Genomic DNA, 14,948 nt, shown 5'->3' with positions numbered 1-14,948 from the left:
GAGTGTTTCTTACGGAGTCTGGCAGTAAAATGTACCTGATTTGATTCCTCTGTTGGGGGGGGTATGAAAAATCAATACAGATAGGCACTTCTTGCCTGTTTGCTCAGGAACTGTCCAGGCGAATCATTATTATGGAAATTGTCGACACCTTTACAGTTTTTTCTCGAAACAATTCGCCAAACATAAGTGAACACAATTTTACAGTCTCTAAAATTTTGTACAGAAAGTCCTAAATCGTGGAGGACCTTAAAACCGAAATTTTGGTCAAATTCCTTATTTTCAAATTGTTCGACAAAGTTTGCCTCGATTTTCGGGAGTCGTTTCGATAAAGTCCAAAACTCTAGGCTTTCAGTTGAAGCTGGAATTTTCCCAGCTATGGCTGTGATGGAAAGGACATTTTGTAAAAGTCACCAAATTTGTATGAGTTACATTTTATGCAGGTATTTTGCATCTCCTGGGAACTTGCAGGTACATGATAAGCAGTAAAGACATCCAGAATGGTTAGGACATCCAGTTTGCATATGCCCAAAGTGCTGACACCTGAAACAGCTGCTGGTTGTTTGCTTCCCTGATCTGTATTTTGCTTCTGGTGGAGTCAGAGTTTTCATCCACTGATTAAGCCACATACGACAACCTTAAGTGGAAGTTGTTCTTTTGCACCGAAAGGCACTGACAGCCCGTTCTCTGCTGTGCCAGTCATGGAACATTCAGGAACATTCTCCTAAACATTTACGATTTTGTAGAGTCTCACCTTCTTTGGGAACATATAAAGGTGACACTGCAGAGGAATGGGGGCATCGATATTATTTTTGCCGAAAACAGATTTCTTTCCACATGACTTGAGGTCGCAGGCACATTACGGGAAGCAGACAACATTTCTTTTCCACGGGAGGTGGGACGCTGTATCCAATAAATCCATCTGCCCTAGGCAACAAAAAGAGTTCATAGAAATGTTGAAAGCTCTCATGTCGGAATTGATGCAGTCAAGAAAGAATGCATGATGAAGGCAACAGATTTTACTGTGGTTAAGAAGTTCATTTTTGATTTACAAAAGATCTCTTTTGAAAAGAGAAGCTTTAAAATCATATCACACAGTGTTGGCGCTCAATAACTCTCATCCAGTTTTCCAGACGATGTTGAAGTAGCAAATTCAGTCATAATTAGTAAACTGCTGGAGCTGGCAGTCCTGTGAGGTTGATGATTTCTAACATCAGAAAAAAAAAGTCAAAGAGAGACAAGAATTGGTGACTTAATTTTAATGCACCAGTAATATCTCTCATTTCTGGCTGAGCATAAAAGTTTTTTTTTTTTCTCCTTGCGGTCCAAACTTGTGTATTACAGCTCAGCTGATGAGTGTCTAATGCATATATGTGAGGGAATGAGCAGTGTGCCCTATTCAGTGCCCTCCCCCCACCTACTGGAGATGCATAAGCGAAAAAATGTTTTTCACAAATGGTAGCAAATTTATTCAAAAATATGAATAACATTTCAAGTGCATAGAGGATCATTTAAAAGCAAAATGCTTAGATTTTATCATCAAAATATAACATAAGATGAAACTGCAGAATTAAGCAGAATATACTGAGTTAATGTGTAAAACAAATACACAGAAATATAACCTAACATGATGAAAGTTATAACAGATTATGCCAGAATGGGTCAACATAGCCAAGAACTGTGTATAATTTATTCTAAATTACAAATGTTCAATAAAATGAGAAAAATGTATTAAAATACATAAAACAAAATATTTTTGCATGCAAATGTAGTTTGGCTCATCAATATATAAAGAAAAAACAATTAAAAAAATACTCAGTTCTAATAAAATAGAACTTTTATGGAAAGTTAGCATTTCTGATAAAATATTTTTAGTTGTAAGAGATACACAAAAAATAAAGATGGACATAATTATCTCAATAAAAAGTAAATTTGTTTTTTTATATAAATATAATACAAATGCATGTTAAAATTTCATTCAAAAATTGTATTTATGCATCTTCATAATACAATAATTTCGCTAATTATTTCAAACAATAAAATCTGTTAAATTCACAAATTTTTATAAAACAACCGATTTCCTTAAACAGTCATGTTTCAACTAAGTGCAGTCATGTTTTTATATTTTACAGAATTAGTACATACTGCACATAAAAATAAGAAAATGCACAAATTAAAGCATACAATTTTATTATTTCCACTCCTCATAATAAAATGACATTTTTTTTTTCAACAAACATTGATATTATTAAATTGATTAAAATTTCCCCAGAAAAGATTTACACATTTCTATATATTGTGCCACGCAAATTTTCTTCCTCTAATAACCTAATAACTGACTTTTCATAAACTACTTTGCATCTATTTAATAATTTTTTAAAAACAAAAATATTTACTTAGAAATTATATGCATAAAGGAAAAGATTTTTACTAAAAAATTATTGTATAGATTTTCAATAGCCTTAACACAATAAACTTTTTCTTTAAAAAATTTTCTATGATGAATTGTATTTAAATATAGTGTCAAGAATTATAACAGTGTGCTTTGACAACTGTTTTAATGCACACACAAATTTAAAATGCCTAAAATGTTGAAATTATATAATTACAGTTTAAGCTTTACACAAAAGACATGCCAACATTTAAAATTTAAATTAATTAAGGATAAAAGGAGTAATTTATAAGTGACTGAATAGTATAAGAGGCTTTCGAATTAAAGTATTAGCTCAATACTCTGAGGTCAGCAAAACCATAGAGAAGGTAGTTTAATAATGTCATGAATAATATGAAATTTTTGTTCCACTTCATGTTTAAAAAAGTGAAATAAAATATTTGAAATAAAAATATATCATCAACCTTCATAAAATTTGTAATAAATTCTCAGATGAATACTTTACTGGAGTAAAACTCAGACAGTCTTGCATATTACAGTCAAAAGTCGTTAATCCGGACTCGTCGGGACTTCAGCGATTCCGGATTATCGATTTTTCCGGATTATAGATCATCAGTTTAAATCTGGTAAAATGGCATGCAGAAATTATAAAATTAAAAATATGAAACCGTAATTTACGAAATAAAGAACAATTATGATCTAAAGGGTATCAAAATTTACAAAAAAAAAAGCTTAATATTTATTTGTTTACTTTATTAAATATTTCTTTCAGTGTAAGTTGTTTAAGTTGCTTCGTTTTTTATGTGATAATACATTCTCTTTAATTCCATAAACAGACATAATTTCTTGTTCAGTTACAAAGTTCCGCTGTTCAAGTCCTATAATTGCTGTGTCGAGAATACCGACTAATTTGTCAATCGAAATTTTTTCGTTTTCAATAACCTCTGTCACTTTCTTCGCTATTGGAAGCGAATTATAATGACGAGGCATTTGATTTAAATCATATCAAAGCCGGAGTACATCGAGAGGAAATACCACATTTAGTAAGCAATTATGAGCCAAATAAAATAAAAACATCTGCCCTTAAGATAAGGATAGTGTTGACAGATCAACTTCCAATTCATTGCGCTCCGCGGCGTTAAAGATAAACAAAGTTTAGGTAAACAAACGTTAAAGTTTAGATAAAAGAAGGATATGCCTTTATCCAAAGGATATGCCACGTTCCCCCCCACACACACACGCAGAGCAGCGTGAAATTGATAAACAGATTTCTGAATGGTTAGATAAACAAATCCTTTATCCATTTTTTGCAGCAATTCCACTTTTTGTTTAATGGACTCCGAAAGATACTTTCCCTTTGTATATCCTTTACATATTAGTAAATATATATCAGAAATTATGTTTGACATAATCGAAAGTTCAAGCTTACTTTTATAAAATTGCTCCAATTCGAAGATTAAGGAACAACGCAATCTGCAACATTAACTAAAATAGATAATTAGATAATTTTAGCTTAGCTTATCCCGTCCGTTATACATTAAACGCGCATTTGTAAACGTATTTTGGGCACGCGCACACGCAAATTCGCAGCCGTAAAGGTCTTACGCGCATGCGTCAACACGACGCATGCGCACAAAGTTTGTAGCTTTGAGGTCCGGATTATAGATCATTCCGGATTACGGGTGTCCGAATTAACGACTTTTGACTGTACTATATTATATTAGCTTTTATAATATTAAAAAATTATATAAGAATGCAATTCATGCATAATAAATTACTTAACCCTTTGCGGCATGGTGGGTCAATATATGCCCCACCTAATTAATATTTATTTTCTCAGTTAGCAATTTCCGTTAGAAATTTTCTAATCTTTTAAAAATAATCTATTTTAGTTATTATTTTTCTCAGTAGATGTTACTACTATACCAGGGCTTAAGTTTATAAGCAAAAAATATTCAAAATAGGATCACAAGAGTGATATCCCTGTATCTCGCATTTTTCAATATTTTAAAAATTTTGGTATACAGTTTATGATATGTATGATACTTTTTAATATTCAAAAGTACTTTATTTTCAAAAATCTTAATTGTATTCAATATTTTATAACATTAATTTTGCAGTTGAAATAAGTGGGTTAAAATTTGTCCCACCACACACTTGAATTTCCGCTCAATACATGGCAGCACTCACGATTATTTTTTTTCTTTTTTGCATCTACTTTTTTCGTGATTGCGCGCGCTTTTACATCCGTTGTATGCTCTGATGTGCTAAAATGTCTAGGAAAAAATTAACAACTCAGGAAGCTTTGGATCTTTTTGCTGAATTGCCATCTGATTGCGACTCAAATGCTTCAGATGTCAGTTTCTGATTCAGATGAAATTGAAATCCAGGAGAGAATAACTGAGGTTGAAGTTATTGCTGAAGAAGAAAGGGAAGTAGTCATAATTTGTTTCGCTTTTTAAAGACACAGATGCATCTATGCATGTGGCACTGTAAATATGAATCGGAAGTATCTACCCACAAATTTATGTCAAGAGGATATATAGACTTTTCAGTTAGCGATGATTCAATTTATTGCATAAAATGGAAGGATAAAAGATCCGTTTCCATCCTGTCTTGCCTGGAAAAGGCAACTGAAATGAAAGAAATTAATAGAAAGGAACGAGATGGAAAGACAAAAAAAAAAAAAAAAAAAAAAAAAAAAAGTACTGTGCCCAAACAGCATTATTTCATACAATAAGAATATGGGATATGTCGACTGATTGATCAACTGAAAGGACTATATGAAATAGACCGCAAAAGCAAGAAATGGTGGCACATGATTTTTTTTTTTTTTTTTTTTTTTACTTTTTAGATGCGAGTATAGTAAACACATTTATTCAAGTTTGTTCGCGAACCTGATCATGATGTAAAAACAATGAAAGGTTTTCTTCTCTCAGTTACAGAAGGTCTAATGGCACTTGCAGGCAAGAAAGAGCTGAAAAGAAAACTGAAATCCCCAGTTCAAATAAAACTAAAAACCCGTTCGTACAACCAGAAAAGACACTAAAAAATGTAAGTAAAACGCCAAAGAGAACGAGCAGGAGAAGATGTGCATATTGCAGCATATCGAAAGAATAACGACGAACATTTTGCATGTGTGAAACATGTGAAGTGCCTCTATGCTTACAAAAGAATGAAATAACATGTTTTTCAAAGTTTCATGAAAGTGACTTTTTTTTCAATTTTAGTCATATATAAATGTTTTTGAATCAAGTGCCAATTTTAATATTTTATTTAGTATCATATGTACGAGTATCAAATTTTAATCTTAAAATAATATTCAAGAAAATATTTTCTTTTGTTCCTAAAATTTAAAAATATTAAATATATACTACATGCAAAATGTGCATATGCAAAATTTTACAAGTCATGCATATATGCAATAAGTACAAAATGCATTTTAGTGTGTTTATTATGAATATTTTAGAATGCACGCTTTATTTTGTTTATTCATTCCACATATAATTTTTTTTCCCTGCTATACACCAATATGCTATAAGACATGTGCTAGTTGCATGGTGGGACAAATGGTATCCCACCTTCCACCGTAAAAAATAAAAGCGCAGAATTTTTTTCAAGCCTTAAAGGCACTTAAGTAAGTCCATCTGACTTATTCTAAGGCATTTTTTTAAAGATTAAAATATATTTTAAATATGCGTGTCGCAAAGGGTTAAACCAGACTTAAAAAATTTGACAGAAAGGTATTTTTTTATAAATTTTGTCAGTGTTTTAAAAGAAAGGCAAAGATTTCCTACACAGAATTAAAAGCGTTCTGTTGCAAAGAAATCAGAACTTAGTATTAGTTCTGGTGAATTGGGGGGGGGGAGTTTAAACATAATTTTGTCTGTATTTTGAATGACAATAATTTTGTCTCGGTCTTTTAGATGGTTTAGTGAAGCATGTGAATCTGAAATTTATGAAAAACTGGTTACACAATTATAATACTTTATTACAAAAAATAATAGTAGGACTGGAAGGGAATTAACTTTTTTCCTTTCCTAGGTATGTAGTGTGAATATGATCTGATTTGCATAATATATTTAGCCACTGAGTGAATAAATTCCTACTAGTGCCAGACCTGGTCAAAAGACATGTTGCCATTCATACATTACTGCATTCATTGCACTGTTTTTTAAATGATTTGTTTATTTTCTTTACAACAACTATGTAATTCTGCAAAACTCAGGAATCATGCAAACATGTGCCACAGAAAGTGGCCTAAAATGCTTGGTATAAGGATGAAGTAACTTCTTTTAGATATGTTGTGGTTTATCTTATTTGGAAAAGTCTAAAAAAATATCATACCAATTTAACCCCAGAACAGCCGAGAGATGGCAGCACATGATTACAGACCACAAAATTCTATCCCAAGATTCTCAAGGAGAGAGTCAGTCGTCGAACGCGCGCGATGGTGCACGTGTGTAGTTTGGAGGTGAAGATGAAATAAAAATTGTTAAGTTTGAAATGTTGAATCTAATTTGATCTTCCTAAATAATTATCATAGATTCTTAACAATGGTGACCCGGCCTTGCAGCAACCAAGCGTTATTGTTTTAAACTAATATTTGCACGGAAAAAAAAAAAAAAATTCTCTTTTTTTTTTACATATTACTTGGGACTTAGCCACGTGACTGGAAATGACTGAAGGAACAGCAATAATCGGAGCAGTAAAGATACCTGTGTACAACTTCGCCGATCCTTCACTATGGTTCACTATGTGCGAAGCAACATTTGAATTGGGAACACCGAAAGCGATATCGGAGTCTCGCACGAAGTATAATTACATTGTTTCGCACCTGCCCGCCGAAGCCGCATCAATTGTGAGAGATGTAATCAAAGCCCCCAACTCCACGGATCCTTACAATCACATTAAAACTGAGCTAATCAAGCGGTGCGGAGAATCGACGCATCAAGAAATGAAAAAACTCCTCGGCGGCGAACAGTTGGGAGATCGCCGGCCAAGTGAACTCTTACGCATAATGCGACGACGCGCTGAGTCATACAGCATTTCCGATGAACTAATGCTAACTGTTTTTACAGCATATCCCGAGTTTCGTACAGGTCGATACTCGCAGCGAACACGCCTTTAACCTTGGATAAAGCTGCGGAAGTTGCGGATCGTGTCATCGATGTATCACCATCTCCTGTAGCGGTAAGTGCCACAAATATTTGTTCTGCTAATATTTCAGATTCCATTGAAGAACGTTTACTCGCAGAGATAAAAAAATTGCACGTAAGAATCGATAATATCTCGCGTGATCGTCGCCGCACTCGTAGTCAGAATAAATATCGCGGCTAAAGAGAACGCAGCCCCTCTCAAAATAAAAACAAGTTTGATACCTGTTGGTACCACCTTAAATTTGGTGAGAGAGCTATAAAGTGTACCCCGCCCTGTAAATTTTCAAAAAACGGCCCAGGCGAGGCATAGCGGCGACTACAGCCTTGCCCTCCAATTCTCGTCGCCTTTTTGTTAGAGATGCGCGCACAAATGTCAACTTCCTCATCGACACGGGTTCTGACGTATCTATAATTCCAGCAACAGCATTGCAAAGGCGAAATCGCATCCAAATGACCCTTTCAGCAGCAAACACTACACCAATTTCCGTCTACACTAGCCAAAATCTCTCCTTAGACTTAGGTTTAAGACGCATATTCAGATGGACCTTTCTTGTCGGCAGTGTTTCAACCCCTATTATTGGTGCAGATTTTTTGTATAATTTCAACTTGATGCCTAACCTCCACACAAAAAGATTAATCGACGGTAACACTAATCTTGGCTCTAAATGCAGTTTACGAGTTAGTGCAATACATTCAATAAAGACAGTATCTGACGACAGTATATACCATAAATTATTATTAAAATTTCCAGAAATCACAAAACCACCCCGTGCTGACCAAGAAATTAAGCACACAGTAGTGCATCACATCCAAACCACAGGACCTCCCGTCACTGCTAAAGCACGACGTCTTGCCCCAGACCGCCTACGAATCGCCAAAGAAGAATTCCAAAATATGATAGAATTAGGCCACATTCGTCCTTCAAAAAGTAACTACGCATCACCTTTGCATATGGTCCCTAAAAAGGACAGCACGGAATGGCGTCCTGTAGGAGATTACAGAGCCCTCAATGCACAAACAATAAAAGATAATTATAACATTCCTAATATCTTAGATTTTACTTCTGAACTACATGGCTGCAAAATTTTCTCGTACCTTGATTTAATTAAAGCCTATCATCAAATCCCTATACATCCTGATGATATCCACAAAAGTGCTATAATCACCCCCTTCGGCTTATTTGAAAGCTGTCGCATGCAATTTGGCCTATGTAACGCTGCAGCCACATTCCAAAGATTCATCGATGAAGTTACTCGAGATTTAAAATTTGTTTATGCATTCGTAGACGATATATTAGTAGCATCTAAATCTGAGGAAGAGCATATCTCGCATCTAAGAATACTTTTTGAAAGATTGCAAAATTATGGCCTTAGCCTTAAACCTTCTAAGTGTGTTTTTGGTGTTTCCTCAATAAATTTCTTAGGTGTCAAAGTATCTGAAGAAGGAACAGAACCCCTGAAAGATAGAGTAGACTGTATTTTGAATTTTCCTAAACCTACTACCATAATTCAATTAAGACGCTTCTTAGGTCTATTCAATTTCTATAGACGTTTCGTTCCTAGAGCAGCACACATATTAGCACCCTTAAATAAATTTTCAGAAGGTATCAAAAATAATAAAAAGAGCAGAAAACCTAAACAAAACGATCCCAAAGAAACACTTCAATGGTCTGAGGCTAGCGAACAGGCATTTACAGATGCCAAAAATTCACTAGCTACCGCAACTCTTCTTCGTCACCCAATTCCAGGAGCCAAACTTAGTGTTTGGGTTGATGCCAGTGACCTGGCAGTTGATGGTTCCTTGATGCAACTCAACACAACCAACTGGGAACCGATTGCATTCTTCTCTGTTAAGCTCACCAACAGTCAACAAAAATTCTCCACCTATGATCGAGAACTATTGGCCATTTACACTGCGGTGAAGAGATTCCGGCACATGCTCGAAGGTCGGAACTTTATCATTTTCACTGATCAAAAGCCTCTTATCTACGCCTTTAAGCAAAATTCAGAGAAGTGCAGTCCGCGCCAATGGCGTCGACTTGATTTCATTTCTCAGTTTAGCACTGACATTCGTCATACCAGTGGTGTTAATAATAGCGTTGCAGATGCATTATCCAGAATTGAGATAAACAACATCTCAAATTCCTCATTTCTTGATTTTGAAGCCTTTAGTCACGCTCAGAAAGCTGATGATTTACAAAATCTGCAAAACAGCAATCATTCACTAGAAATAAAGTCCATGCCCAGCCCAGTGTCAGCAACAGAACTCATCTGTGATGTATCAACCGGAATTCCAAGACCTATTGTGCCAGCATCTTTTCGTAAAATAGTGTTTGACCATTTTCAGAACCTCTCGCATCCCGGAACAACAGGATCTTGCAAATTAATTTCTGCTCGCTATGTTTGGCCCAATATGAAAAAGAATATTAAAGACTGGGTAAAAAGTTGTGATGCATGCCAGCGATCCAAAGTTCACAAACACACAAAAACACCTCTGGGTACATTTGCTACACCAGACGCACGATTTTCTCATCTGCATGTGGATTTAATCGGACCCTTGCCTCCTTCAGAGGGCAAAATGTACTGCCTCACCATCATCGACAGGTTCACCAGATGGCCTGAAGTGATACCCATCGCTGATATGACAGCAGCAACAGCATGCAGAGCCTTGTTCGAAGGATGGATATCCCGCTTTGGATGCCCATCTACCATCACCACAGATCAGGGTCGCCAGTTTGAGTCACCTCTGTTCAGTGAGCTCACACAAATTATGGGAACAAGAAGAATTCGTACTACAGCCTTTCATCCCCAAGCAAATGGCTTAGTAGAACGTTTTCACAGAGTCTTGAAAAATTCTTTAAAAGCCCATGAAAACCCAAGATGGACTGAATCATTACCAACAGTTCTCCTTGGCATTCGAGCTGCTGTTAAAACAGACATACAAGCATCAAGTGCTGATCTTGTGTATGGAACTTCACTAAGACTTCCAGCAGATTTATTTTCCCAAAGTGCCCAAAATACAACTCCATCTTATGAGTATGTGCAGAAACTCCAGGCACAAATGCAGCAGTTAAAGCCATTTCCCAACCAAAATCACCAAACAAGAATCTTTGTGCACCCAGAATTGCAAAAGTGTACACATGTTTTCCTTCGTGTGGACAAAATAACACCACCGCTCACTCAACCATATACAGGTCCCCACAAAGTCATAAGTCGAAGCGACAAAGTTATAAAAATATCCATAAATGTCAGGCAAAGCAATGTTTCCCTAGACAGAGTGAAACCTGCATTCATATATAATGATGAAATACAACAAATTCCTCACGAGCATGAACCTAAAGTCCCAGGAAATACTACTGGAAACTCTGTCAACAATTCCAAAACCACAAAATCTGGATGAATTGTGAAATTTAGCAAGAGACTCATCACAGAAATTGGTTAACTTGATCATAATTACTCTTGAGTTACTCGATTTTCAATGTTCATCATATCACAATTATTCTCTACAAATTTCAGAACTGAAAAACCTTTATTTTCATTTATTCATGTCAATTAGATTTAACCTGTATTACTTTATTTTGTTTTCTACTTTTATTTAATTTCATGTATGTAAGTGATTTCAGCAACTGACACAACCCAGCATCCCAATTCCCTTTTGTTTATGCTATGTATGTGTAAATACTGTCGTTCTTTCACTTCGCTTGTTCACTGGGGGGATACTCTTGTTGTGGTTTATCTTATTTGAAAAAGTCTAAAAAAATATCATACCAATTTAACCCCAGAACAGCTGAGAGATGGCAGCATATAATTACAGACCACAAAATTCTATCCCAAGATTCTCAAGGAGAGAGTCAGTCGTCGAACGCGCGCGATGGTGCACGTGTGTAGTTTGGAGGTGAAGATGAAATAAAAATTGTTAGGTTTGAAATGTTGAATCTAATTTGATCTTCCTAAATAATTATCATAGATTCTTAACAGATATTTCACTTGTCACACAGAAAAAGAAAACTCAAAATAATTTTCAATTTTTTTCTTAAAATTATCCATTTGCCTTATAAAATAAATATTTAATTAAACTAAATTTTAAAATTTACATTTCCATGTGCATATTATGAAGATTATTATTATTTTATATATACATACTGTATATATAAAATATGTAGACCCAGATTTAGACTAAGCCTCATATACATTTACTTCTCCCCCCCCCCCATTTCTTCTTTCTTGGTCTTGGTTCAATCCACAGTAAAACTGGCATAAATTTTTTTTTATGCCAGTTTTACTGCATCCTTTTCTTTAAAAGTACATCCTTTCCTCGAGTTTCTAACGACGTTTTGTTCCTAATGACCATTTCCTTGTTGCCCTAAAAATATGCTTATTTTGCTAAATGGTTTATCCAGTTCTAACTGTTTGCATGTATCATATAATAACAGAGCTGTGACAGACACATATACTAGTGTTAAAATATTTTGTTCTTGATGTGAAATGCCATTCATGTTACAATACTGAGGATAATAATAAAATTTACATGTCTTTTTTTTATTATATGCTTGCCTACCTACTGAATTTAATTTTATATTATCATTTTTATTTTTCAAAATTGTATTTTAGAACGCCCCTCTCATTCTTTAACTTCATTTTTCTTTACTTTGAAATTCTTCATTTGAGACATATACAATTTCCTCCAATTTTAGTACAAAATCGAGGGGAAAAAAAAAGTACCTGGAAAATCTCAGTAACGATGGTGAGGTCCAAATTAAGTTAGAAATTAAGCAATTCATTTCACAGCTGCATTTTCAGCAGTGAAATTTCTTTTAAGGGTCAAAAATGTTACAACTATTAGGTGTTTTGTTAGAAAAATTCTGTGCTTTAATAAATAAATGCATTATTTTCTTGACGAAAAGGAATTTCTAATAATGCTTTGTATCCATATTGTTAATTACTGGACATGCATTTGTTTTTTTTATTTAATTCAGTTGGGGAAATATTCAACCACATTTTTCTGTATATCTTGCATAGAGATTGCTCATATTTAGGGTTTTCATAGATGCTAACTCTACTGGTTTTCAATCACGTTACAAAAATCTCCAGTTTTTGAGATTTCATTGTTGACAGCTGTGGATTTTCTTCAGATGAAAAATAGACATTTTTATGACTTTATTGTTTATCAATTATTTTTGTATGCTTTTGTAATTTTTTTATTATTAAAATATTTTCCCTTTTACAAAGTTCTAAACTTTTTCTTTTTTCAGATTCACCTCACCGATGATATCGGAACAACATTATTGATGTTTGTTGTATTCAGATCTGCTTTCGACGAAATAAATTCAGGTAGTGAAAAATATTCATATGCAGATTTATTTACGCTCTTCATAGAACGGGGATGTGACGTTAATGCCACTAGGTTGGGTAGTACTGTTCTTCACTTGGCAGTTATCGAAAAACAAGAAATTTTAGTGCGAAAATTGCTCATTTCTGGAGCTGAAATCGACAGGCGTGATGAGTATGGTTTTACCCCATTGTTCTATGCATGTAGAAGAGGTAGCCAGAGATTTGTGGATTTACTTATAATTGCTGGTGCTAAATTATGCACACAGAATTGGAGAAATAATTTGATAATCTCTGGAAATGAAGAAAGCATTAAGATGCTTATATATATAAATGATAAATCCAAGCAGTGTCATACGCTGGAAAACTTGTGTTACATTAGTATCAGGAAAAGACTTCAGAATGTAGAAAGAGATGCCTTTCAACTGGGTTTACCTCCATTATTAATAAGACGCTTACAACTCAAAGACTGTTCTAATTATGTAGGATGATTATTCTAATTATGTATGATGTACTGAGTTGTAAAGTTTAATAAAGGGTAAAATATTGCTAAGTATGCATTTTCCTTTTTTGAGGGGGCTGAAATAACACTTCTTTTATTATTTTACATTCTTACAATATTTGCTGTCATAATTTATAAAAGTTGCGCTATATCTATAGTATAAACAAGCAAGAAGAAAGGTGTGCATATATCATATGTTAACAACAAAACAATGCACAAATGGAAAAGTTTGTAACCCAATAAAAGCACTTTTGTTATAAATAACACCAAGCAAGAAATAACATTTGCATGGAAGGAAAGCTTTTTTAGAATTATATTTAAATTATCTGCGACAATAAAAGCATGATCAAGTTTTCTTGCCAATTAACAGAACCAGTCCAGTCCTCCTGTATACAGATTTGGGAGATATTTTAAAATTTTATTGCCTTTTAGTCCACTTTCACATTACTTTGATTACCATTAAAAATTAACATGAGTCCGGCCTCTGAAAATTTACATCTTATTCAAAAATTACAAATCTTTGGATAAGATTACAATCACAGATACAAATCTTGTTCAAAGAGTTGAAGTTATATATTTAATTATTTATATGACTTATCGTTATTATCGTTGCTAGAATATTTTATTTTGATAATTATATTTTACTTTTATTGGAGCTGGAATAATGATTGCAGTTTGTGTTTTCCAGCAGTTAATTAATTAAACTAAAAAAGTATTGCTTCTTATCATCTTTCGTTTTTTAATATAACCGTTACATGAAATTAATTCAGTTTCAGAATCCTTACTTCTTCAGAAATATTTGCAAGAAATTTCTGAAACAAAGTATACAAATGATTTCAAATGCTAAAAACTGAAAAATTCGAATAACTAGATAAATAATTATAAAATAATACAGCAAACAATTTTTAATGCCTAATCTTTTATACCTAATTCATTTTTAAAGCATCAACAGTCCAAGTCTTCTCAATTTTACTCACAAGATAAATATGTATTACTATTATTTTGGCGTGTGTTTTGGGGTTTGGCTGTATTATGAAACGCTAATACCACACAACGTAAATTGTTGGTACATCACATGATATTCTTCCGAGATGTGAAGAACACAAGTCCGGCCCACTCAGTCTCTTTCGTGCAAGGTCCAAAGAAGCCACTATTGAGATTGATGGAAGAAATTTTTTTTTTGTTAAAGTATATTTTGCCAAACAGATCTCTTCTAAATATCTGATATCACGTAATAGAAAATAAGGTAGAAAAGAAATCTCATAGTTTTCTGAATAGAAGCTCAACGTTAAGATAGGATAATCATTCTTTTTATAAATAACAGAGGTCGCTTTCAACACAAGTGCCTCAACAAATCACTTTGCTGTTAGTTTTCTATCGCTGATATCTGTCACCGTTTTTCCTTTATACAGAACAACATGTCTCAGGTATTATAATTATGATACTAAAAAGAGTTTTTAGAAAGTTTAAGCATTCATCCAATAACCATGTAAATCACAGCTCAAAATAGCTCTTTAAGCTAAATCATTTAATAACAGGTAGCACATTGAAATTCGGACTGTCTCGTTTAA

General features: G+C 33.9%; 1 protein-coding gene and 1 long non-coding RNA gene across 8 annotated transcripts in view; one reads left to right on the top strand and one right to left on the bottom strand.

Moving 5' to 3' along the window:
- Window positions 1–14,948, bottom strand: part of LOC118202263 (uncharacterized) — a 280,122-nt gene that overhangs the window by 197,203 nt on the left and 67,971 nt on the right. The gene's annotated exons all lie outside the window — the stretch shown is intronic.
- On the top strand, window positions 6,389–13,428 carry LOC146997258 (uncharacterized). Its single transcript, XR_015040973.1, has 2 exons — window positions 6,389–7,582; window positions 12,800–13,428. It is a non-coding gene; the product is annotated as an uncharacterized LOC146997258 (long non-coding RNA).

The sequence above is a fragment of the Stegodyphus dumicola genome, chromosome 5 (assembly GCF_044657685.1).
Source record: "Stegodyphus dumicola isolate Sdum_Otavi_A_Nest chromosome 5, ASM4465768v1".
NCBI lineage: Eukaryota > Metazoa > Arthropoda > Arachnida > Araneae > Eresidae > Stegodyphus > Stegodyphus dumicola.
Note: the sequence above shows the minus strand (reverse complement) of the source record. Positions and strands in the feature narration are given on the sequence as shown.